The sequence below is a fragment of the Stegostoma tigrinum genome, unplaced genomic scaffold (assembly GCF_030684315.1).
Source record: "Stegostoma tigrinum isolate sSteTig4 unplaced genomic scaffold, sSteTig4.hap1 scaffold_402, whole genome shotgun sequence".
Taxonomy (NCBI): Eukaryota; Metazoa; Chordata; class Chondrichthyes; order Orectolobiformes; family Stegostomatidae; genus Stegostoma; species Stegostoma tigrinum.
This window is the reverse complement of record NW_026728330.1, coordinates 53,491-76,760: the sequence shown is the minus strand read 5'-3', so window position 1 is coordinate 76,760 and position 23,270 is coordinate 53,491. Positions and strand designations below refer to the sequence as shown.

Here is a 23,270-nt window from a genome sequence, read left to right as displayed (position 1 = left end):
GAGTCAGCTTCATTAGGAGCATTTAAGCAGCTATTAGACAGGCATATGGATGATAGTATAAGGTAAGGGTGGAGGTTAACTCGACGTTAGGTTGAGGGTAAAAGCTCAGCACAACACTGTGTGCTGAAGGGCCTGTCCTGTGCTGTACTGTTCTATGTTTGTATGCTCTATGAATCCGTAAGTAATTAATCTGCAAGTAGCTGACAGTGTCTTTAAATAACTCTGGCAGAGGGGTTATTCATGTTCCTGGTGATCATACTTTCAGCAATGTGTCATTGAAGGACTTTAAGCGTTGAGCTCTGATATCCCAGTATTGGCAATATCTTGCCTCCTCTACATCATTTCATCAGGTATTTGCTGCATGCAACGTAGAATTGTCAGAATAGCATCCATGGCAACTTGCGTTTGATGTGTGCTCATGAGTCAAATATACAATTTCAGATCTCAAAACCCTTTGTGGCCCTGAAAAACCAGGCGGCAAGAATGCAGGCTTTACACCAAGCGTGATTATCTGAATCGTTTCCCTCCTACTATAAAGCTGACAGTGAGACTTCCGTGAGTTCCACCAGATGCTGTTTGCCAGTTATGACAAGAATTTCATGTCGCTTTTGACCACCTACATGAGGAATGGGTAACAAATGCTGGTCCTGTCAGTGATGTTCCCATCCCTGAAAATATGTGGAAATAAATTGAACCTAGTAGTTATCATTTCCTTTTACTGCGCCTTGTATTCTTCGGCAGATATTTATCCCCCTGTATTCATTGCAGAGTAGTTGAGCATGTGTTCCAATTGAAATCGTTTGTACTAACAGTTGGGAAAAATGTATCTAAAGATTTTATTGAATGCAGGTGATTTAAACACCGTGCGTTTTTCTGCATATCGGCCAGCAATGAAGATCCGCCGACTCCAGAAAGCGCTCTGTTGTAAGTACATCCACACATTCCAGAATTTGTAATCTCGTGCTGTGTTTTGTTGTGAGCTTCCTTGCTTGCCTGTTGTCAGAAGTCATTGATTACAATTAGCTTGGTTTTGCAGTTGTTGAGACATCAGTTCGGCATGACCTTACAACCTTCCACTCAAAGGACGTTTGTCTATAAAGTTGCTGAAAATGCAATCTGATAAGGGCAGACAGGCATCTTAGACTAGAGTGAGTGAGGAAAGCAACAGGATGTCTTCTTAATGATTGGGAAATAACTACATGAAGGACTGAGGAGGACAGTGAATTAAAAGAGGAATGGTTTGTTTCAAATCAGGTACAGCAAAAGAAATTAAGAGAACGTAAGGAAGGTTGAAATTGAAAAGGCAAGTAATGGTTTATGTTCATTGGAAACCATCAACAACAAAAGTACAATGAAGAAAGTATTTGAGAAAATACAGAAGATTTCTTCAAATGAAAGGGAGACACTGTCTTCATGATATAGCACGGAGTGCAACTTTGGCGTTTAACCACATCATCCCTTGGCCTGAAGTCACTGTACTATTTACCCATTTTATAACAGAAAAATACTTTAATGATGAGTGTCATGGAGAATTTCAGCCCAGAATATAACCATATTCTGAGCAATTGCCACAACAGCTTCTGTGACATGACTTTATAAAACATCCCAAGGCATGTCATAGGAGCTTTATAGAGTAAAAATTGATACTGAGTACTGAAAGAGATCCGAAGGTAGATGATTGAAACCTCACCAAAGAGGTAGATTTTAAGGACTGTTTTGAAGGAGGAAACAATGATGCAGAAGTTCAGCAAGGTAATTCTAAAGTTTAGGCCCGAGGAAGTTGAATGTCAGGCTGTCGATGATGGAACAGCACAAATTGTGTTGAAAGGCTGGAATTAAAGGAGCTCATGTTCCTAGAGGGGCTACGAGTAGGACATTATCAGGGGATGTGCATGGGTGTTGCCAGGTCAGGGAGGGATTTGAAAGCCAGGACAGCAATGTGAAAACCAAGGCACTGCTTAACTGTGAGCCATTGTAGATCAGAGTGCGCAGAGAAAGATGGGTGAATGGAACTTGGTGCGTGTTAAGACAGAGTCAACGGACTTTTAAATGATGCCATGTTAAAGAAAAGGAGAACTTGGGAGGCCAACTTGATATTCATAAGAATGGTCATGTTCAGAGTTAATCAATGCGGTCGGGTTTCAAAACTAACGGACTTACCTGGGGCCAAATGTTGTGGATGTGAAAATAAGTAGACTTTGTGACATCAGGCCTATGTGGCCAGAATTTAAACTCTGGGTCAAAATAACAACTGGTACAATGAAAACTGGTAGCTAGCAAGCAGACCTCCTTTCAAGGACCAAAGATAATGGCTTCGTTCTGCACGAGATTTAATAGATGGAAACTGTCCGGTTATGTAGAGACAGTGGAAGAAATGAATGAGGGGGTGGTGAGATAGACCTAGGCATTGCCACCATGTATGTGGAAAGTGCAGTGCTTTCACATGATATTGCTCTGGGGCAGTGTTCAGATGAGAAAAGGAGTGGGATTTTACTGATTTGGCCAGACCTAGGTGATTCACACCCACAGCCATGCTGTCAAAGATTTGTGGATGCCAGAAAAACTGAACTTGACTGTTTGCAGTAAATGTACAGCATTTCAGATGTCACTTGATCCTGCAGATTGACTCCCTAGAATCTGCTTGTCAAATGATTTATATGGCTAAAAGGTTCAAGTATGAGTTTGCGCTGTGGAACTCATCTCGCACCAAAACTGGCCAGTTGTTATATCAAGATTTGGAGAAAGTATTAGTTTTTTGAAGAATGTTCTGATACAGAGAGAGCGACTAATAGTTTCCTGAAAAATCGTGGGGCATTGGCCAGGAAGTTTAACAAACAGTGGGGAAAAAAACAAACTTGACCTGAATCCTATGTTAAGTATATAATGGATTTGTTCGACAGTGAGGATATCAGAAGATATTCTCATTTTTAAGATTAGACACGCGGGATAATTTGGGTCGGATGCACTTCTTGAAGCGACCAGAAAGGTACAGAATTATCCATTGGATGTGAAAAATTTGAAATGAAGACAAAACTTTTTGAGGCTGGGGTGGGGAAGAAATGAAGGTCCGATTTTGCTCATTCAACCTCTCCCATGACAAAATGCACTTGTCGTGTCTATAAGATTGGTGACGGCACTTAAATGAAGAAAAATCAACATGGACATTTCTTCTGCTGTACATAAACCATGAACATTGAATCTCTTGGCAAGGATCATGTGACAGGGCATTTGAAAAGCCAAGTTATTGTAATTTGAATTAAGAGATCAGGCTGTAGAACCTGAGATCAATCTCAGAATAAAATGTAACAACAGCGATAGATGAGGAACCTCTTCACTCACAGAGAGGTGAACTTTGTAATTCTGTACTCCAGAAAATGTGGCGCCTCAGCCAAGAAGTATGCTCAGAACGGGGATTGACATGCTGGGGTAGTCAGTGAAGCACTATTAATGTCACAGGATTAGTAATCTGGAGGCCTGGGACAATGCTGTAGAGTATAGGCGTAAATTCCACTGTAACAGCTGATGGAATTTGAATTCAGTTCAATATAATTTTGGGGGTAGGTAGGAATGTGGAGCCGACATTGCAGTCAAGTCAGCCACGACCTTATTGAATGGTGAAGCAGGCTTGAGGGGGCCAGTTATCCAACACATGCTCAAATTGATATAATCATAAACAAAGCTGGTCTCAGTGATGGTTACACCGTCACTGTTACACTATTCACCGTTATAAAAACTTGACTCATTCACTTATGTTCTTTAAGAAAGGAGCTCTGCCATTCTTATTTGATCTCACCTCCATATGACTCCAGGTCCACAATAACGTGGTTGACACTTAACTGCACTCTGAAATAGTCAAACAATTTGGAGGAACTATGGATGGGCAGCAAATCCTGTCCTTGCTATTCCTGCTCCTTGTTGCTATGATTGTACATGCTTTAACATATTAACCAATTTCCTCTTTGAATCCATTTGAGGAGCAGTGTATATTTTGTATCGCTTGGTGATTCTCCAAGTATCTGATGGATTTTGCATAGTTCCTTCTACCTTCTAAATGTGAGCTCCTTCCAGTGTTTAACCTTTAAGGTAGGCAATCGTTCTCGAACCATTTTGATTGAATGCCTACATATTAATAGCAATCACTAACCTATCTATTATTAATTGCACATTCATAATACAAAGGGCTACATGTAAAGAAGTGTTCTGATCATCTTTTTAAAAAGCTACTTCCTGACGGTTATCATGGAGATGAGATTAGATTCCCTGCAGTGTGGAAACAGGCACTTCAGCCCATCCCCCTATAACCCACACACACCCCTGAACACTATGGGCAATTTAGCATGGCCAATCCACTGAGTCAGCACATCTTTGGACTGTGGGAGGAAACCGGAGCACCCGGAGGAAACCCACGCAGACACGGGGAGAATGTGCAAACTCCACACAGTTACCTGAGGCTGGAATCGAACCCGGGTACTTGGTGCTGTGAGGCTGCAGTGCTAACCCGCTGAGCCACTGTGCTGCCCCGATGTGTGTATTTGCTTCTAACTGTGATATCTGTCAGTCCCTGGACTGGTGTTTGATACGGGCACTCACAATGTATATCCACTTGATCCAAATGCTCTTCTATTGTTAGCCTGATAAATCAAGAAAAGGTCTGGATCCTTTTGTATATTTTTCACATCACTATATAGTTGCGAGTTTCAAATTGCAATAAGTAAAAATTCATGACAAATAAAAGCATTCCAGAATTGTTTCGACTTGATGATAAATAGTGAATATCTTTTCTTGACTGCAGCTTTCCCGCCTATCAGTGCAGGGAGGCATTGCTTAGCAAGGTTGGAAGAGGAATATTACTGTTCCAATTAGTTACATTTAATTTATCACCATTGAAGCTCGCGTTAGTTAGTCTGCTTTTTTCCAATATATTTAATCTGAAGTTATGACAGATGATTTGGTTTGTAGATCTCCAATTACCTCTCTACTGTAGAACCCAGTTTTGAAACAATTGATATAAGGCACTTATTGTACTGTCACTGATGCTGTCATTATACTACCAGAGTATGGCTGTAATGCTGAATTACTTTAGCCTGCCTTCATGAAGCAGTGCAATCTTTCCTAGATAAGGATGAGGGGAAGGTGCACATAAAAGACTGATTTATAAAATTGAGATTCATGGAATATATAGGTCACTATCAAATTTGGTTAAAAAAGATGGCTGAAGGACAGAAGCAGCAAGTTATGATAAATAGATGAGAAGATCGCTATTAGCAGTTTCCCAAGTATTAGGACACTGATTTTTGGAGATAGATACATGATTTGAATTTGGGAATATGGCATACAGAAGGCCCTTCAGCCAATCAAGTCTATGCAAACCTAACTGCACTAATCCCACTTTGCAGCACTTGGAGAATAACCTTTAATTTCATGTGCTCATCCCAGCACTTTGTTAAAAGTTGTGAGCTCTCTTGTCTCAATGACCCTTCTGGGTAGTGCATTCCAGATTACCACCACCCTCTGGGTAAAAATATTTTTCCTCAAATCCCCTCTACATCTCCTGCCCTTCACCTCATAATTGTGTCTCCTTGTTATTGACCCTTCAACTAAGGATACAGCTGCTTGCTAACCTTGCCCCTCCTAATCTTCTGCACCTCAGTCACGTCCCTCCTCAGCCTTCTCTGCTCTAAAGACGACAACCTGAGCTTATCCAGCCAGTCTTCATAGCTGAAGTGCTCTGCCCCAGGCAATATCCTAGTGAATAATCTCTGCACCCCCTCCAATTCAATCACATCCTTCCAACAGCATGGTGATGAGAACTGCATACAGTTTTCCAACTTTGGCGAAACCACAGTTCTATACAATTCCAACGTAACCTTCCAGCTGAAACCATCTGTGCCATGACTGATAAAGGCAAGTTCTCAGCACGCATTCTTAATAATCCTGTTAACCTGTCCTGCCACCTTCAAGGTTCTGTGGACAAGCACCCCATGATCCGTCTGTGTCCCCTAAGCATCCTAGTGTCTTGCCATTCATTGAGTACCTCCTTGTCTTGTGACTTCTTCCGATGTGCATCACCTGATATGTTTCAGGATTAAATTCTGTCTGCCACTGATCTGCTCATCTGACCAACCCATCTATATCTCATTATGCTATATATATCACGAACAGTGAGGGACCCAATATGGAACATTGCAGTACGCCATTTGACACAAGCTTTCAGTCGCACAAACAGCCTTCTACCTCTGTGCTCTGTCTCGTACCACTATGCCATTTTAGAACTACCTTATCGCAACAGCCAGTGGTGCCAGATGTGTTTACCTTTATTATCAGTCTCACATGTGGGACCTTGTCAAAGGCGTTTTTGAAATCCATACAAACTACATCAGCTGCAATGTAAGCATAGAGCACAGAAGCAGAAATAGGCCATTCAGCCCTTTGAATCTGCCCTGCAATTCAAAGAGACCATGGCAGAACAGTTAATTGTATCAGAGATAATGGGAACTGCAGATGCTGGAGATTCCAAGATAATAAAATGTGAGGCTGGACGAACACAGCAGGCCAAGCAGCATCTCAGGAGCACAAAAGCTGACGTTTCGGGCCTCGACCCTTCATCAGAGAGGGGGATGGGGACAGGGAACTGGAATAAATAGGGAGAGAGGGGGAGGAGGACCGAAGATGGAGAGTAAAGAAGATAGGTGGAGAGAGTGTAGGTGGGGAGGTAGGGAGGGGATAGGTCAGTCCAGGGAAGACGGACAGGTCAAGGAGGTGGGATGAGGTTAGTAGGTAGCGGGGGGTGCGGCTTGGGGTGGGAGGAAGGGATGGGTGAGAGGAAGAACCGGTTAGGGAGGCAGAGACAGGTTGGACTGGTTTTGGGATGCAGTGGGTGGGGGGGGAAGAGCTGGGCTGCTTGTGTGGTGCAGTGGGGGGAGGGGACGAACTGGGCTGGTTGAGGGATGCAGTAGGGGAAGGGGAGATTTTGAAACTGGTGAAGTCCACATTGATACCATATGGCTGCAGGGTTCCCAGGCGGAATATGAGTTGCTGTTCCTGCAACCTTCGGGTGGCATCATTGTGGCAGTGCAGGAGGCCCATGATGGACATGTCATCAAGAGAATGGGAGGGGGAGTGGAAATGGTTTGCGACTGGGAGGTGCAGTTGTTTTTTGCGAACTGAGCGGAGGTGTTCTGCAAAGCGGTCCCCAAGCCTCCGCTTGGTTTCCCCAATGTAGAGGAAGCCGCACCGGGTACAGTGGATGCAGTATACCACATTGGCAGATGTGCAGGTGAACCTCTGCTTGATGTGGAATGTCATCTTGGGGCCTGGGATGGGGGTGAGGGAGGAGGTGTGGGGACAAGTGTAGCATTTCCTGCGGTTCTCACACACCACCCTACCAACCTCCGGATGCAACGCATTATCCTCCGACACTTTCGCCATTTACAATCCGACCCCACCACCCAAGACATTTTTCCATCCCCTCCCCTGTCTGCTTTCCGGAGAGACCACTCTCTCCGTGACTCCCTTGTTCGCTCCACACTGCCCTCCAACCCCCCACCACACCCGGCACCTTCCCCTGCAACCGCAGGAAATGCTACACTTGTCCCCACACCTCCTCCCTCACCCCCATCCCAGGCCCCAAGATGACATTCCACATCAAGCAGAGGTTCACCTGCACATCTGCCAATGTGGTATACTGCATCCACTGTACCCAGTGCGGCTTCCTCTACATTGGGGAAACCAAGTGGAGGCTTGGGGACCGCTTTGCAGAACACCTCCGCTCAGTTCGCAAAAAACAACTGCACCTCCCAGTCGCAAACCATTTCCACTCCCCCTCCCATTCTCTTGATGACATGTCCATCATGGGCCTCCTGCACTGCCACAATGATGCCACCCGAAGGTTGCAGGAACAGCAACTCATATTCCGCCTGGGAACCCTGCAGCCATATGGTATCAATGTGGACTTCACCAGTTTCAAAATCTCCCCTTCCCCTACTGCATCCCTCAACCAGCCCAGTTCGTCCCCTCCCCCCACTGCACCACACAACCAGCCCAGCTCTTCCCCCCCACCCACTGCATCCCAAAACCAGTCCAACCTGTCTCTGCCTCCCTAACCTGTTCTTCCTCTCACCCATCCCTTCCTCCCACCCCAAGCCGCACCCCCCGCTACCGACTAACCTCATCCCACCTCCTTGACCTGTCCGTCTTCCCTGGACTGACCTATCCCCTCCCTACCTCCCCACCTACACTCTCTCCACCTATCTTCTTTACTCTCCATCTTCGGTCCTCCTCCCCCTCTCTCCCTATTTATTCCAGTTCCCTGTCCCCATCCCCCTCTCTGATGAAGGGTCTAGGCCCGAAACGTCAGCTTTTGTGCTCCTGAGATGCTGCTTGGCCTGCTGTGTTCGTCCAGCCTCACATTTTATTATCTCAGAACAGTTAATTCTCAAGTCTACTTTCCTGCCTTTTCCCAATATCCGCTGTCTATCTCAACCTTAAATTTACTTCATGACCAGCCTCAATAGTCTTTTGTGGCAAAGAATTCCACAGATTTTCAACCCTCAGAGGGAAGAAATTCCTCCCAATCTCTGTCTTAAATGTGTGACCCCTTATTCTGAGATTATGCCCTCTGGTCCTAGATTCTCCCACAAGGGAAAACAAACTCTCTGCATCTAACCTGTCAAGAATCTTGTAAGTTTCAATCAGGTGGCGTCTCATTCTTCTGTATTACAACGAGAACAGACTCAATCTTCTTAACCTCCTGGAACTTATTTGAACTTCCTCCACATCCTTAGATATGTGTCCCAAAACTGTTCCGGTGTTACAGCTGAGATCTGACAATTGCCTCGTACAATTTTAACAAAACCTCTGTACTTTTATATTCCATTCCATTTGCCTTCCTCATTACCCAATGAACTTGGATACTTGCTTTTTGTGATTCGTAGACGAGAATATTTAAATCCCTCTGTTCTGTAGCTTTCTGCAGTCATTCTCCATTAAATAATAGCCAGCTTTTCTATTCTTCCTGCCAAAATACATTAGCTCAGATTTCCCTACATTATATTCCATCTGCTAAGTTTTTGCCCATTTGCTTAGCCTGTCAATATCTCTCTGCAGACTTTTTGATTAATCCTTACTAATTGCCTTCCCACATGGTTTTGTGTCATCAGCTACAGTATATTCTCTTTCGTCATTCAAGGCATTAATGTATTTCATAAATAATTGTGTCCCCAGCACTAATCTGTGCGGCGCTCTGCTAGCTGCAGGTTGCCAGTCTGCAAATGCCTCCCTTGTCCCAATTCTGTCTTCTATGAGTGAGCCAGTCCTCTGTTCATGATAATATACGACAGCAACATCATGGACTATTATCTTATTAAGTAGCCTAATGTGTTATAGCTTATCAAAACCCTTGTGAAAATCTGGGCACCTACATACCTTGCAAAATTGTATCAGAATTGTGAAGTGTGACCTCACTTTGATGAAGCCATGCTGATCAAACCTTGCATTTCCAAGTGGAGATGAATTCTCTCCTCCAGAATTTCCCCAGTTGTTTCCCTCCCACTGACGTGAGATTCATTGGTCTGTAATTCCTGATATATCTCTCTCTCGCTCCTTGAAAAATGGTACCACATTAGTTGTCCTCTACCAATTCCCCTGTAGCCAGAGAAGAATTGAAAGTTTGGGTCAGAGCCCCTGTAATTTCCTCTCATCTCTCATTGCAGCATACGATACAACCCCTTCAGACCGAGAGAATTATTTACTTTTAGGCCTGGCAAAGCCTCACTCCCTCCGTCAGTCTGCTCAAGTACCTCAGTCCCTGTCCCCAAGTTCTCTACCTCCATCTTCCTCCTCTTGAATGTAGACTAAAGTGAAACATTCTACCAGTGTCCTTCTGTACGGTATAAAGTTTGCCCCCGGACCCTAATGGGCCCCATTCTTTCTCTGGTTATCTTCTTCCCCTAAATGTACTTGTGAAATATCTTGGGATCTGTCAAATTTTATCTTCATGTTTTTTCATGCGCCTGTTTCCTCCGAACTGCTTTAAGTTCCCTCTGAGCTTTCTATACTCCACTGGGGCCTCCATCATTTGCTCCCTTTGCACCTACTGAAAGCCTTTTTTTTGTTCTTAACCAATTCTGAATATTCCTACACATCCAGGGTTCTTTGTCTTGTTATTTCCAAATTTCATCCCAAAGGAAACATGTTGGGCCTGTGCTTTCCCCATTTTCTTCTCAATCACACCTTCACTTTCTACTGTAGAATTTGCCAGACGTAGCTGAACCTGGTCTACTTTGGTCAGATCCTGCTTTATTTTAATAGCATCTGCCTTCCTCCAATCCAAAATTATTTTTTTTGCAAACTACCATTTTCTTTTTCATAACAGTGGTTGTTATCACTAAATTCTGCCCACTACCACCTTAAACAACTTGGCAACTTTGTTCCCAAGAATTAGATCTGGGACTGGACTGTCCCTTGATGGACCTTCTATATGTTGACACAATAAACTCTGCTGAACGCGTATTTAGAAATCCAACTCCTCTTTACACTCGATAACAAGGTGGACATTATTTTAAAATGAAAGGCAGTAGGTTTAAAGGGGATGAGGGGAAAACCTTTTTCACCCAGAGGGGTCTAAAATGCACTCTCTGGGATTATAGTTGAGACGGGAAATCTCAGAATCTTTAAAAAGCACTTGACGTGTCATTACGTTCAAGGCTATGACCTAGTGTGTTGACAGTGGGTCTAGTGTATTTCGTAGTATGTCCTTGATAGTGCAGACTCAGTGGGTTGAAGGGCCTCATATATTGTATGATTCACTGATTATGACTATCTCAAACAATGTTGAGGAAGTTGAAATCCCCTGGTATAGTTACCATCTTATTATTGCACACCTCAACATGAGTAATAGAGCGTGAAGTTCCAAAATTTACCACGATTGCCAAGCTTGCAGGAGCCCAAACAATGAGGATGATTCTGATCAGCTGCAATAGGCCACCAGAATGGGAAATGACACGGCAGATAGAGTTCAATACAGCAAAACGTGAGGGGATCTGGGATACAGTGTGGTTTAGTCAGCAGTGGCCCTCCTCCTGAGTCAGAAATGTTGGTGTGATTCTCACTCCGAGACAGAAGGACCCAGTATTCAGTGCAGGAAAGCAAACTTGTGTGGTAATGAATCCTCAGCCTGGATCGACGGGTTAGGTTAGTGGCAGATATATCTACGAAATCAAAAGATGATAATTGCAAAGAGTGGTGATCTTTGCTCACTGTTCTGAGTTCGGTCACTAGACCCGAAACGTTAACTCTATTTTTCCCTTCACGGATGCTGCCAGACCTACTGGGATTTTTCCAGCAACTTTGCTCTTGTTCTTTTTGTTGTTGATCAACTTGCATTGTGTTACCCCATATAAAATGTGAAATGTCAAAAGCAAAACAAAACGATGCATGAGGTGAAGCAGTTTAACTAAAGGGATAGTGGCAAACAATAAATACTCGAAAGACATTGTTCCAAAGAGTGTGTGAGGACTGAAAAACCCAGGAATGTAGGGGTCATAAAGCCATAAAATGAAGGAATGGAAGTAGGCTTTTTAGCCCATTGAATTTGCTTCACCATTCGATCAGATCATGGCTATCTCTGTTTTGAATATTCTTAGTAACCCAGCTTCAACAGGCCTCTGGAGTAAACAATGCCACAAAATCAAGCCATCAGAGGAAATAAATTCATTTTCATCCCTGTCTTAAATATGTCACACCTTATTCTGAGATGATGCCCTTTTGGTCGTAGATTCTCCTCCAAGAGGAACCAAACTTTCTGCATCGACACTAACAAGCCCCCTAAGAATCCTGTACGTTTTAATAAGGTAACCTTTTACTCTTCTAAATTCGAAAGAGTACAAGTCCAACCTATTTGACCTCCTTAGAAAGAAGATCCTTCTGTACCTAGAATCAACTTAGTTAACCTTCTCTGGACTGCCTCCAATATTGAGATTTCTTTCCTTTGATGAAGGGCCAAAACTATTTGCTGTGTTTGATATGTGGTCTGTCTCGTACTTTGTATTGTTTCAGCAATACTTCCCTCTTCTTTTATTCCATTCCTTTTAAAGGCCAACAGGACACCTCCTTCTTAGTTGCTGAGCATGGTTGCTAACTTCTTATGATTCATGCACAAGGAGCTTCAAATTCCTCCTGCACTGCAGCTTTCTGCAATCTTTTTTCCATTTTAATAACATATAGCTCTTTTATTCTTCTTGCCAAAGTGCACAACCTGACATTTTCCACATTATATTCTATCCGCCAAGTTTGTGGCCATTCACTTTCCACGGAAACATAAGAAGTAGAATGAGAAATGGGCCATTTGGCCCTTCAGGCTTGCTTTATCATTCATTATGAATATATCCAATCATCCAACACAGTAGCCTGTTCCTCCTTTAACCTTATATCCTGTGATCCACTTAGTTCCAAGTGCTAAACCCAAACTCCTTTTTGAAACTGTGCAATGTTTTAGCATTGATTGATTTCTGTGGTAGTGAATTCTGTAGGCTCATCAGTCTCTGGGTGAAGAAATATCTCCTCATCTTAGTTTAAGGGTATGAAGAATGACTGTGACTCCTTTGTTCTGTACATCCCTGCCATCAAGAACATCTGCCCTCCATTTGACTTGTTTAGTCCTGTAAGAATTTTAAGCTTCGATGAGAAGCCCCTTCATTCTTCTGAATGCCAGTGGTATAATCTTATCTGACGCAACCTCTCCTAATATGCCAGTCTGCCTTCCAGGAATCAGTCTGCTAAACCTTTGCTGCACTGTCCCTAGAACAAGAGTGTGCTTCCTCAGATAAAGAGGCCGAAACTGCACGTAATATTCTTGGTATGTAATTGCAGCAAGACATCCCCACTCCTGAATGCAAATTCTCTCACTATGAAGGCCCTTCTGCTATTTGCCATCTTTACTGCTTGCTGCACCTGCATGCTTACCTTCAATGACTTAAGTACAGGTTTGCCCAGATCTTATTCTACATACCCATGTCTTAATTTATATCCATTCAGGTAATGATCTACCTTTCCGTTTTTGCTCCCAAAGTGAATAATCTCACATATATCCGTGTAATACTGTATCTGTCTCACATTTGCCCAGTCATTCAGCTTGTCCCAATGACACTGAAGCATCTCTGCATCCTCCTTACAGCTCACCCTCTCATCCAGCTTTGTGTCATCTGCAGATGTGGAGATAGTGCATTTGATTCCTTCGTTTGAATAGGTGGGTAGCCGGAGTCTGAGCACAGATCCTTGCGACACACCACCTGTCTCTGCCTTTGGAAAAAGACCATTTATTCCTATCCTTTGATACTTGCTGACCAGTTTTATTTCCATCTCAGTATATTGCGACAATCCCATGGGCTTTAATTTAAAGCACTAATCTCTTGTGTGGGATTTTGTTAAAAGCCTTCTGAAAGCCCAAAGAAGCCACATCTAGTGGTTCCCCCCTCATCAACTGAATGAGTTACATCCACAAAGAATCCCAAAAGATTGTCAAGTATGATTTCCCTCTATCCCTTTCATAAATCCATGCTGTCCCTGTTTGATCTTGCCACAGTTCAGCTGTTAAATATTTTATAGTAAAGAGACCTGAAATTCCTCCACCCAGAGAATCCATTGTTCCTGGTATTATGGCAGGGTGTGGGAATGTCCTTCGTTGCCTGAGGAGCCTGGTACCGCTAGAGAAACCGGGTTTCAAAACTTATGAAGAAATGGTAGGAATAGTGGCAGCTGAGAGATGAGCACCAACACAGACTCACAACTGCCATTGGTGCGAAAGAGCACTTCAATCAACAGCAAATTGCTGGTATAAATTAGTCGTATGCAGAAACTGCGGCAATAAAGGGCCCATTGAATGGGTGTGTTTGAGAAAGAAATATGAACAGTGTACAGCAAAAGTACTGAAAGTGAAGAGTTGGAAAAAAATCTACATGTAACAATGACAGCATGGATAATCTGCTAGTTTCACTGGGAGGACCATGGCTGGAAAAAAAATCAAACTCAGTTGGGTTGAACTAAGTTGCTTGTCAGATTCTGAAACTGATTCATTGCAAAATTCTAAAGAAGCGTGCAATTATTTTCATCGGGATCTGGGAGACATGGAGAAGACATCTGTCGAATTGAAAATCAAGTGTGAGAGTCCAGCAAAATGTTGCAAGGCAAGATCAGTGCCTCGTGCAATCAGACTAAAGCTTGAGGCAGAATTAAACCTACTTGACAGGGCTCAGAAAGGATTTCCAATGATGTTGCCAGGGTGGAGGATTTGAGCTATGGGGAGGCTGAATAGACTACTTTCCCTGCAGTTTTGGAGGCTGAGGGGTGAACTTGGAGGTTTATGAAATCATGAGGGGCATGGAGAGGATGAATAGCCAAGGTCTTTTCCTTCGAGTAGGGGAGTCAAAAACTAGAGGGCATAGCTTTAAGGTGAGGGGGAAAGATTTAAAATGAACGTAAGGGGCAACGTTTTCCAAGCCGAGGATGGTGTGTGTAAGGAATGAGCTGCTGGAGGAACTGGCGGAAGCAGGTACAATTAGAATATTTAAAAAGCACTTGGATGGGTACATGAATAGGAAGGGTTTAGAGGATATGGGCCAAATACTGGTAAATGGGATTAGAAAAATAAGGATATTCTGTTCACGTAGATGAGTTGGACCAAAGTGTTCTGTTTCCATGCTGTACGTCTCTATGACACTATGACCATAATTGAGTGACACTGGTCAAGATGGGAATCCTTGAATCCAAAAATGATTGGCCCACACCTATCATTCCACTGATAGATGGAGTATACATCTGCGCTGCTTACAAGTTCGCTACTAATCCAGCACTATGTGCTGAGCAGTATGCTTTGCTTGTAATCGATGACCTACTTGTTGGACCAGCTAGAGGTCTGCTTTTCAGTAAGATTGAACTTAGTCAAATCTATCTCCAGATTAATAGAGTTCCTGAGTCACGGAAATACTTGATTATTGTAACACGTAAAGTAGTATTCAATAACAAGAGATTTCCATTTGAAATCCATCCTTGCTTGGATTATTCTAACATGCCATGGATCAGATTTGAAGTGGATTGAAAGGAGTCTAGTGTTGCCAAGACAATATTTTACTCACAGGGAGAACCTAAAAAAGAGCACCCTCACAAGTTAGATTTGAAGAAGTGAGGAAAAATGACTATGATTTTAAAAAATAATTTCCATACAATACTAAGGCCATATCATTGATGCCGTGGGATTATACAAGCCCCCTTCAAAAGTAAAAACTGAAGTTCACTGTGGGATGCTGTAAATCAGAAACTGAGAGATTGCTGAAGGATTTTAGATTACCTTTGCCAAATGAGTTGACAACGAACAGTCCCTATGTAGACATTTTCTACTTCGAGCAAGTAGGGAACACTCTGGCAACGGTAGGACAAATTAAGAGAGACAGTCAAAATGACCCACGACTACGTGAGTGGTGGGTGTGGTACTGCAAAGGGAGCAACCGGAACTGAAACCATTTGTCACGTGGAAGCTAGAACTATCTATACAAGGAGGAGGTCTCCTGTGGGGAATGAGGGTCATCACTCCATCACAGCTAAGGAAACGCATGTTTAAAGGTCAGGATCGGGATTCCCGGAAGGTATGTTGCCTCCCTGGTGCCAGGGTCCGGGACGTCTCCGATCAGGTGTATAAGGTTCTAAAAGGGGAGGGCGAACAGCCAGAAATCGTGTTACGTATTGGCACTAATGATAAAGCCAGAAAAAGGATTGAGGATATAAAAAGTGATTTCAGGGAGTTAAGATGGAAGCTGCAAAGCAGGACGAACAGAGTAGTGTTCTCTCGTTTACTACCGGTGCCACGAGATAGCGAGGCGAGGAACAGGGAGCGGGCGCAGCTTAACACGTGGCAGCGCAGCTGGTGTAGGAGGGAGGGCTTCAGTTATGTAGACAATTGGGATGCCTTCTGGGGAAGGTGGGACGTGTACAAGACGGACGGGTTGCATCTGAACTGGAAGGGGACCAATGTCCTGGGTGGAAGGTTTGCTCGAGTAGTTCGAGACGGTTTAAACTAGTATGGCAGGGGGTTGGGAACCTGAGCTGTATACCAGAGGGGAGAGTTGATGCAGGTGAGGCAGTAGCAAGAGGTAGACCAGCTAGTGGGAAGGATTTTCCTGGGAAGGAACCAAGGGATCAGTTCAAGTGTGTTTGCTTTAATGCAAGGAGTATCAGGAATAAAAGTGATGAACTTAGAGCATGAATCAGTACCTGGTGCTATGTTGTTGTGGCCATAACAGAGACATGGGTTTCTCAGGGGCAGGAATGGTTGCTGGATGTTCCAGGGTTTAGAACATTTAAAAAGAATAGGGAGGGGGGAGAAAGAGGAGGGAGTGTAGCACTACTAATCAGAGATGGTATCACAGCTACAGAAGCTTCCATTGTCGAAGAAGATCTGCCTACTGAGTCAGTATGGGTGGAAATTGGGAACAGCAAGGGAGTAGTCACCTCGTTAGGGGTTTACTACAGGCCCCCCAATAGCAGCAGGGAGATTGAAGAAAGCAGAGGTCGGCAGATTTTGGACAAGTGCGGACGTAGTCATGTTGTTGTCATGGGTGACTTTAACTTTCCCAATATTGATTGGAACTTCCTTCGAGCAGAAGATTTGAATGGAGCTGTTTTTGTAAGGTGTGTTCAGGAGGGTTTCCTAACTCAGTACGTTGACAGGCCGATGAGGGGAGAGGCCATTCTAGACTTGGTGCTCGGAAACGAGCCGGGGCAGGTATCAGATCTTGTGGTGGAGAGCATTTTGGTGATAGTGACCATAACTGCCTCACATTCTACAGAGCTATGGAGACGGAGAGGATTAGGCAAAATGGGAGGATATTTAATTGGGGAAGAGGAAACTATGATGCGATTGGACATGAGTTAGGAAGCATGGACTGGGAGCAGTTGTTGCATGGTAAAGGCCCTATAGACATGTGGAGATGGTTTAAGGAACAGTTGTTGCGAGTGAAGAATAAATATTTCCCTCTGAGACAGGCAAGAAGGGGTAAGATAAAGGAACCTTGGATGACGAGAGCGGTGGAGCTTCTAGTGAAAAGGAAGGAGGTAGCTTACATTAGGTGGAGGAAGCTAGGGGCAAGCTCAGCTCTAGAGGATTACAGGCAGGCGAGGAAAGAGCTCAAAAATGGTCTGAGGAGAGCCAGGAGGGGGCACGAGAAAGGCTTGGCAGAACGGATTAGGGAGAACACAAAGGCATTTTACACTTAGGTGAGGAATAAGAGAATGGTCAAAGAAAGAGTCGGGCCGATCAGGGATAGCATAGGGAACTTGTGTGTGTGGAGTCTGAGGAGGTAGGGGAAGCCCTAAATGAGTTTTTTGCTTCTGTCTTTACGAAAGAAACGAACTTTGTAGTGAATGAAACCTTTGAAGAGCAGGTGTGCTTGCTGGAATGGAGAGAGATAGAGGAAGCTGATGTGCTGAAAATTTTGTCAAACATTAAGATTGACAAGCCGCCAGGCCTGGACCAGATTTGTCCCCGGCTGCTTTGGGAAACGAGAAATGCAATTGCTTCGCCACTTGCGAAGATCTTTGCATCCTCGCTCTCCACTGGAGTCGTACCTGAGGACTAGAGAGAGGCAAATGTAATTCCTCTCTTCAAGAAAGGAAATAGGGAAATCCCCGGCAATTACAGACCAGTAAGTCTCATGTCTGTCATCTGCAAGGTGTTAGAAAGGATTCTGAGGGATAGGATTTAAGACCATCTGGAAGAGCATGTCTTGATTAAATGCAGTCAACACAGCTTTGTGAGGGGCAGGTCATGCCTCACAAACCTTATCGAGTTCTTTGAGGATGTGACTAGAAAAGTTGATGAGGGTCGAGCTGTGGATGTGGTGTATATGGACTTCAGCAAGGCATTTGATAAGGTTCCCCATGGTAGGCTCATTCAGAAGGTCAGAAGGAATGGGATACAGGGGAACGTACCTGTCTGGATACAGGACTTGGATGAGGGGATTGAAGGATGGGTCAGCAAGTTTGCAGACGACACGAAGGTCGGAGGTGTTGTTGACAGTATAGAGGGCTGTTGTAGGCTGCAGCGGGACATTGACAGGATGCAGAGATGGGCTGAGAGGTGGCAGATGGAGTTCAACCTGGATAAATGCGAGGTGATGCATTTTGGAAGGTCAAATTTGAAAGCTGAGTACAGGATTAAGGATAGGATTCTTGGCAGTGTGGAGGAACAGAGGGATCTTGGTGTGCAGATACATAGATCCCTGAAAATGGCCACCCAAGTGGACAGGGTTGTTAAGAAAGCATATGGTGTTTTGGCTTTGATTAGCAGGGGGATTGAGTTTAACAGTTGTGAGATCTTGTTGCAGCTCTATAAAACTTTGGTTGGACCGCACTTGGAATACTGCATCCAGTTCTGGTCACCCTATTGTAGGAAAGATATGGATGCTTTGGAGTGGGTTCAGGGGAGGTTTACCAGGATGCTGCTTGGACTGGAGGGCTTATCTGACGAAGAGAGTTTGACTGAGTTCGGACTTTGTTCATTGGAGAAAAGGAGGAGGAGGAAAGGGGACCTAATTGAGGTATACAAGATAATGAGAGGCATAGATAGAGTTGATAGCCAGAGACTATTTCCCAGGGCAGAAATGGCTAACACGAGGGGTCATAGTTTTAAGTTGGTTGGAGGAAAGTAAAGAGGGGATGTCAGAGGAGGGTTCTTTACACAGAGAGTTGTGAGAGCATGGAATGCGTTGCCAGCAGCAGTTGTGGAAGCAAGGTCATTGGGGACATGTAAGAGACTGCTGGACATGCATATGGTCACAGAAATTTGAGGGTGCATACATGAGGATCAATGGCCGGCACAACATCGTGGGCTGAAGGGCCTGTTCTGTGCTGTACTGTTGTCTGTTCTATGTTCTAACTTTGGATTGTTGGACTCAAAGCATTGGCTTTGTTTTCTCTTCACTGATGCTGCCAGGCCTGTTGAGTTTTTTTGTTTCATAATCAAGCTTCTGCTTTTGAACATTTCAGCCTCCTGGTCGTTCTTGGAACTGAATAGCCTTCCCACTTATTTTTATGTCATCTGCAAACCTGGCAATAGTATGTTTGCTTCAAGTATATAAGTCAGTAATATTTTGACAATAAGTATGGATCCAGCACTGATCCCTGTGGTACTCCATTAGTTACACCTCCCTTCAGCCCAACTAACACTTCCGCCATCTACGATCCGACCCCAGCACCCAAGACATTTTTCCATCCCCACCCTTGTCTGCCTTCCCGAGTGACTCCCTTGTCCACTGCACACTCCCCTCCAATCCCACCACACCCAGCACGTTCCCGTGCAAACGCAGGAAGTGCTACACTTGCTCCCACACCTCCTCCCTCACCCCCATCCAAGGCCCCAAGATGACTTTCCATATTAAGCAGATGCTCACCTGCACATCTGCCAATGTAGTATACTGTATCCACTGTACCCGGTGTAGCTTCCTCTACATTGGGGAAACCAAGCGGAGGCTTGGGAAGCGCTTTGCAGAACACCTCCACTCGGTTCGCAATTTCGTGAGAGAGAAAAAGTTTGAGAGGTGACTTCATTGAAACATATAAAATAATCAGAGAGTTGGAGCCTTTATCCTTTATCCGGCAAGCACGAGGGGGCATAGCTTTAAATTGAGGGGTGAAAGATACCGGACAGATGTCAGTGGTGGTTTCTTTACTCAGAGAGTAGTAAGGGAATGGTACGCTTTGCCTGCAACAGTAGTAGATTCACCAACTTTAGGTACATTTAAGTCGTCATTGGATAAGCATATGGACATACATGGAATAGTGTAGGTTAGATGGGCTTCAGATCAGTATGACAGGTCGGCACAACATCAAGGGCCGAACGGCCTGTTCTGTGCTGTAATGTTCTCTGTTCTATAAACACGTACACCCCCCAGTTGCGAACCATTTTAACTCCCCCTCCCATTCCTTAGACGACATGTCCATCATGGGCGTCCTGCAGTGCCATAATGATGCCACCCGAAGGTTGCAGGAACAGCCACTCATATTCCGCTTGGGAACCCTACAGCCCAATGGTATGAATGTGGGCTGCATAAGTTTTAAAATCTCCCCCTCCCCCACTGCACCCCAAAACCAGCCCAGCTCATCCCCTCCCCCCACTGCATCCCAAAACCAGCCCAGCTCATCCCCGCCTACCTAACCTGTTCTTCCTCTCACCTAACCCCTCCTCCCACCTCAAGCCACACCTCCATTTACCACTTACTAACCTCATCCCGCCTCCTTGATCTGTCTGTCCTCCCTGGACTGACCTATCCCCTCTCCACCTCCCCACCTACACTCTCCTCTCCACCTATCTTCTCCTCTATCCATCTTCGGTCCGCCTCCCCCTCTCTCCCTATTTATTTCAGAACCCTCTCCCCATCCCCATCTCTGATGAACAGTGTCGGCCCAAAACTTCAGCTTTTGTGCTCCTAAGATGCTACTTGGCCTAGACAATAAAATATGAGGCTGGATGAACACAGCAGGCCCAGCAGCGTCTCAGGAGCACAAAAGCTGACGTTTCGGGCCTAGACCCTTCATCAGAGTTTATTATCTTGGATTCTCCAGCATCTGCAGTTCCCATTGTCACTGCTACTTGGCCTGTTGTGTTCATCCAGCTTCACACTTTGTTATCTTGGATTCTCCAGCATCTGCAGTTCCCATTTTCTCTCCCTTCAGCCCAACTGCCTATTTTCTATTCTTTGACCAATTCTGAAAACATGCTAATATACTATCCCAAAATTATGTGTTTTTTTTCTCATATTAGGTAAACTTAGGGCGATATTTTTTCAAGTGCCATTTTAAAATCCAAACACAATACTTCTACTGGTTCTGTTTTATCCATCCTGTCTGTTACTTACTCAAAGAATTTTTAAAAAATTGTCAGGCACAATTTCCCCACCATGAAGCCATGCTGACTTTGCTTGATTATATTATCTACTTCCACAGTTATGGACTAGACCAAGTCCCCAACACATATGTATCAAGGAGATAACCTAGACTCCAACTTTTATTTAAAGACAAGTCTCGGGTGCTGTGTTCTAGATGTAAATCGATTAGGCACACCACTCAGATTTAAGCAAAACCACTTTCCCCCTAGTTAAAATGCAAACAAAAGAAAGAAGAATTGAGATTAGTTTAACTCTACTGGAAAACTTAATTGAATAATATATTACTTAACTACCAAACAACAACTGTTCCAATATAATAATATCCCATAAACACACCTTGGCAAAGACAAAGTCAGTAAAACAGATTGTCTCACATGATTCTGGTCACAGAAAGAGAACCCCTGCTTTTAGCTGTAACGCAGAGAGAGATGGGGAGATACGGAGAGAGATAACAGCTTCCACGGCCAACTTCAAACCTCAACAACTGTCGAAATCTAAACTAAAACCTTGGTTCTGTGGGAGCCTGACATGACCCATTCATACTGAGATAGTAAGAACTGCCGATGCTGGAGAATCTTGGATAACAAGGTGTAGAGCTGCATGAACACAACAGGCCAAGCAGCATCAGAGGAGCAGGAAAGCTGATGTTTTGGGTCGAGACCCTTCTTCGGAAGTTACCCATCCCCAAGGCCTCTCGAGCTGTTTATTGGTTTAGAGAAGAACACAAGCCAGGACAAAATACACCTCTTAAAGCCATAGTATTGCCAGACCACATGACCTGCTGTTGCATCTTTTATAACAGACTGCAATATTTTCCTAATGAGAGGTTGCCTATTTTTTGTCATCCTTCCTTTTCATATGAAGTTGTTACATTGGCAGTATTCCAATCTACTGCTTGAAATGTTCCAGATTCCCGGGATATTTGGAAGATTACTGCTAGTGCATCCAGTATCTCTGGAGCTACATCTTTTAATATCCTAGTGCAGGGTACATCAGGTCCAGGATACCTATTGACCTTTAGCCCCATTAGTTTCCCGAGCACCTTTTCTCTGGTGATATTTCCTGTCTGCTTTTTGTACCTTGTTAAGTAAGTAATTTTGAGATTGTATTTGTTTCTTTTGCTATGGAGACTCATATGAAGTAATTATTTGTCTCATTTGCCATTTCCTGATTCCCCATTATTATTTTTGCAGCCTCCATTCTTTAAGGGATCTGCGTTCTCTTTGACCTCTTCCTTCCTTTTCATTTGTTTAAATAAGCTCTTATTGTCGGTTTCTTTTCTATTTCTCGGCTTTGAAATCTTTCCTTATTTCTGGTTTCCCACTAACCTTGGGCACTGACTGTTGAATTGGCAGAACATTGGAGAGAATGCTGAGGATATGGAAGTTTTGGTCTGGTGAATAGTACTCGACATGGTGCTGTTGCCCCCACTCCTGCTCAGGTGTCCCCCAGTTGAAATGCCAAATGGGACCCTGCCCATGCTCTTCACAGCTGCCCTGCAGCATTAAATGGCTGGAGGCAGGACATGGGGCGCCCTCTTGGATGGAAGTTCTACCTTGTAGAACTCCTGGCCACTTAGAGCCCAGAAGAGTCTGAAGTTGCTGATGGCTGGATGGCAGGTCCCGGACTAGAGGTGCGGAGTGGTCGAGGGTTGTTCGGGGTTGTTGAAACGTTGGATGAGAGTTTAAGGGCGTGAAGTGCCTTGGATCAGGCCAAGGGGCCTGTGGATGAGGATCCCCTACCAACTCAGTTTTTCGAGGCTGGATTGTGCATGTAAAGCTGACTGCCTTCCTGATTGACATCTATCTCCTTACGCAATAGAGGGGATCCCTTAAATTGCCATCAATTAGTCTCAGGAGGTCAAAGGATAGGCAGGCTGCTTGACAGTTCCCCAGAACTTCCACACATGTACACACAGTGCCCTCCAGATTTTATGTGTTTCTTCCCACTTTCGTATCTGTGGGATGGGGCTTTATAATGTAGCTCATGCAGTGCTAAAACAAAGAAGTTATCCTGAACCTTGAAATAGGACTGGAATGATACACCCAAATCTGGTGACTAAACTTAAAGAGTAATAATTTTGGTAATATTGAGTAATAATGATGAAATTTACCCAACTTGTTTTAAGAATGTGACATTTTATCAACAAATTTAACTAATGCTATTTTCATTGGAGTACAGGGGATTAATAAGTAGTGAATGGAGACATAAAGGATTATGATTGGTTGGGATAAGATAAACGTGGAAAGTCTGTGTTCCCATGGCTGATGGATGATGTTACAAGGAGAATGGAATACATTGATGTTTTGGGGAAAAGATGTAGGGGGATGTTAGGAGGAA

General features: G+C 44.1%; 1 long non-coding RNA gene across 1 annotated transcript in view; it reads left to right on the top strand.

Annotated features, from left to right (window-relative positions):
* Positions 1-848: 848 nt before the first annotated feature.
* Positions 849-23,270, top strand: part of LOC132208460 (uncharacterized) — a 34,910-nt gene continuing 12,488 nt past the window's right edge. Inside the window, exon 1 of the long non-coding RNA XR_009444545.1 lies at positions 849-924. This is a non-coding gene — a long non-coding RNA (uncharacterized LOC132208460). The remainder of the gene's footprint in view (positions 925-23,270) is intronic.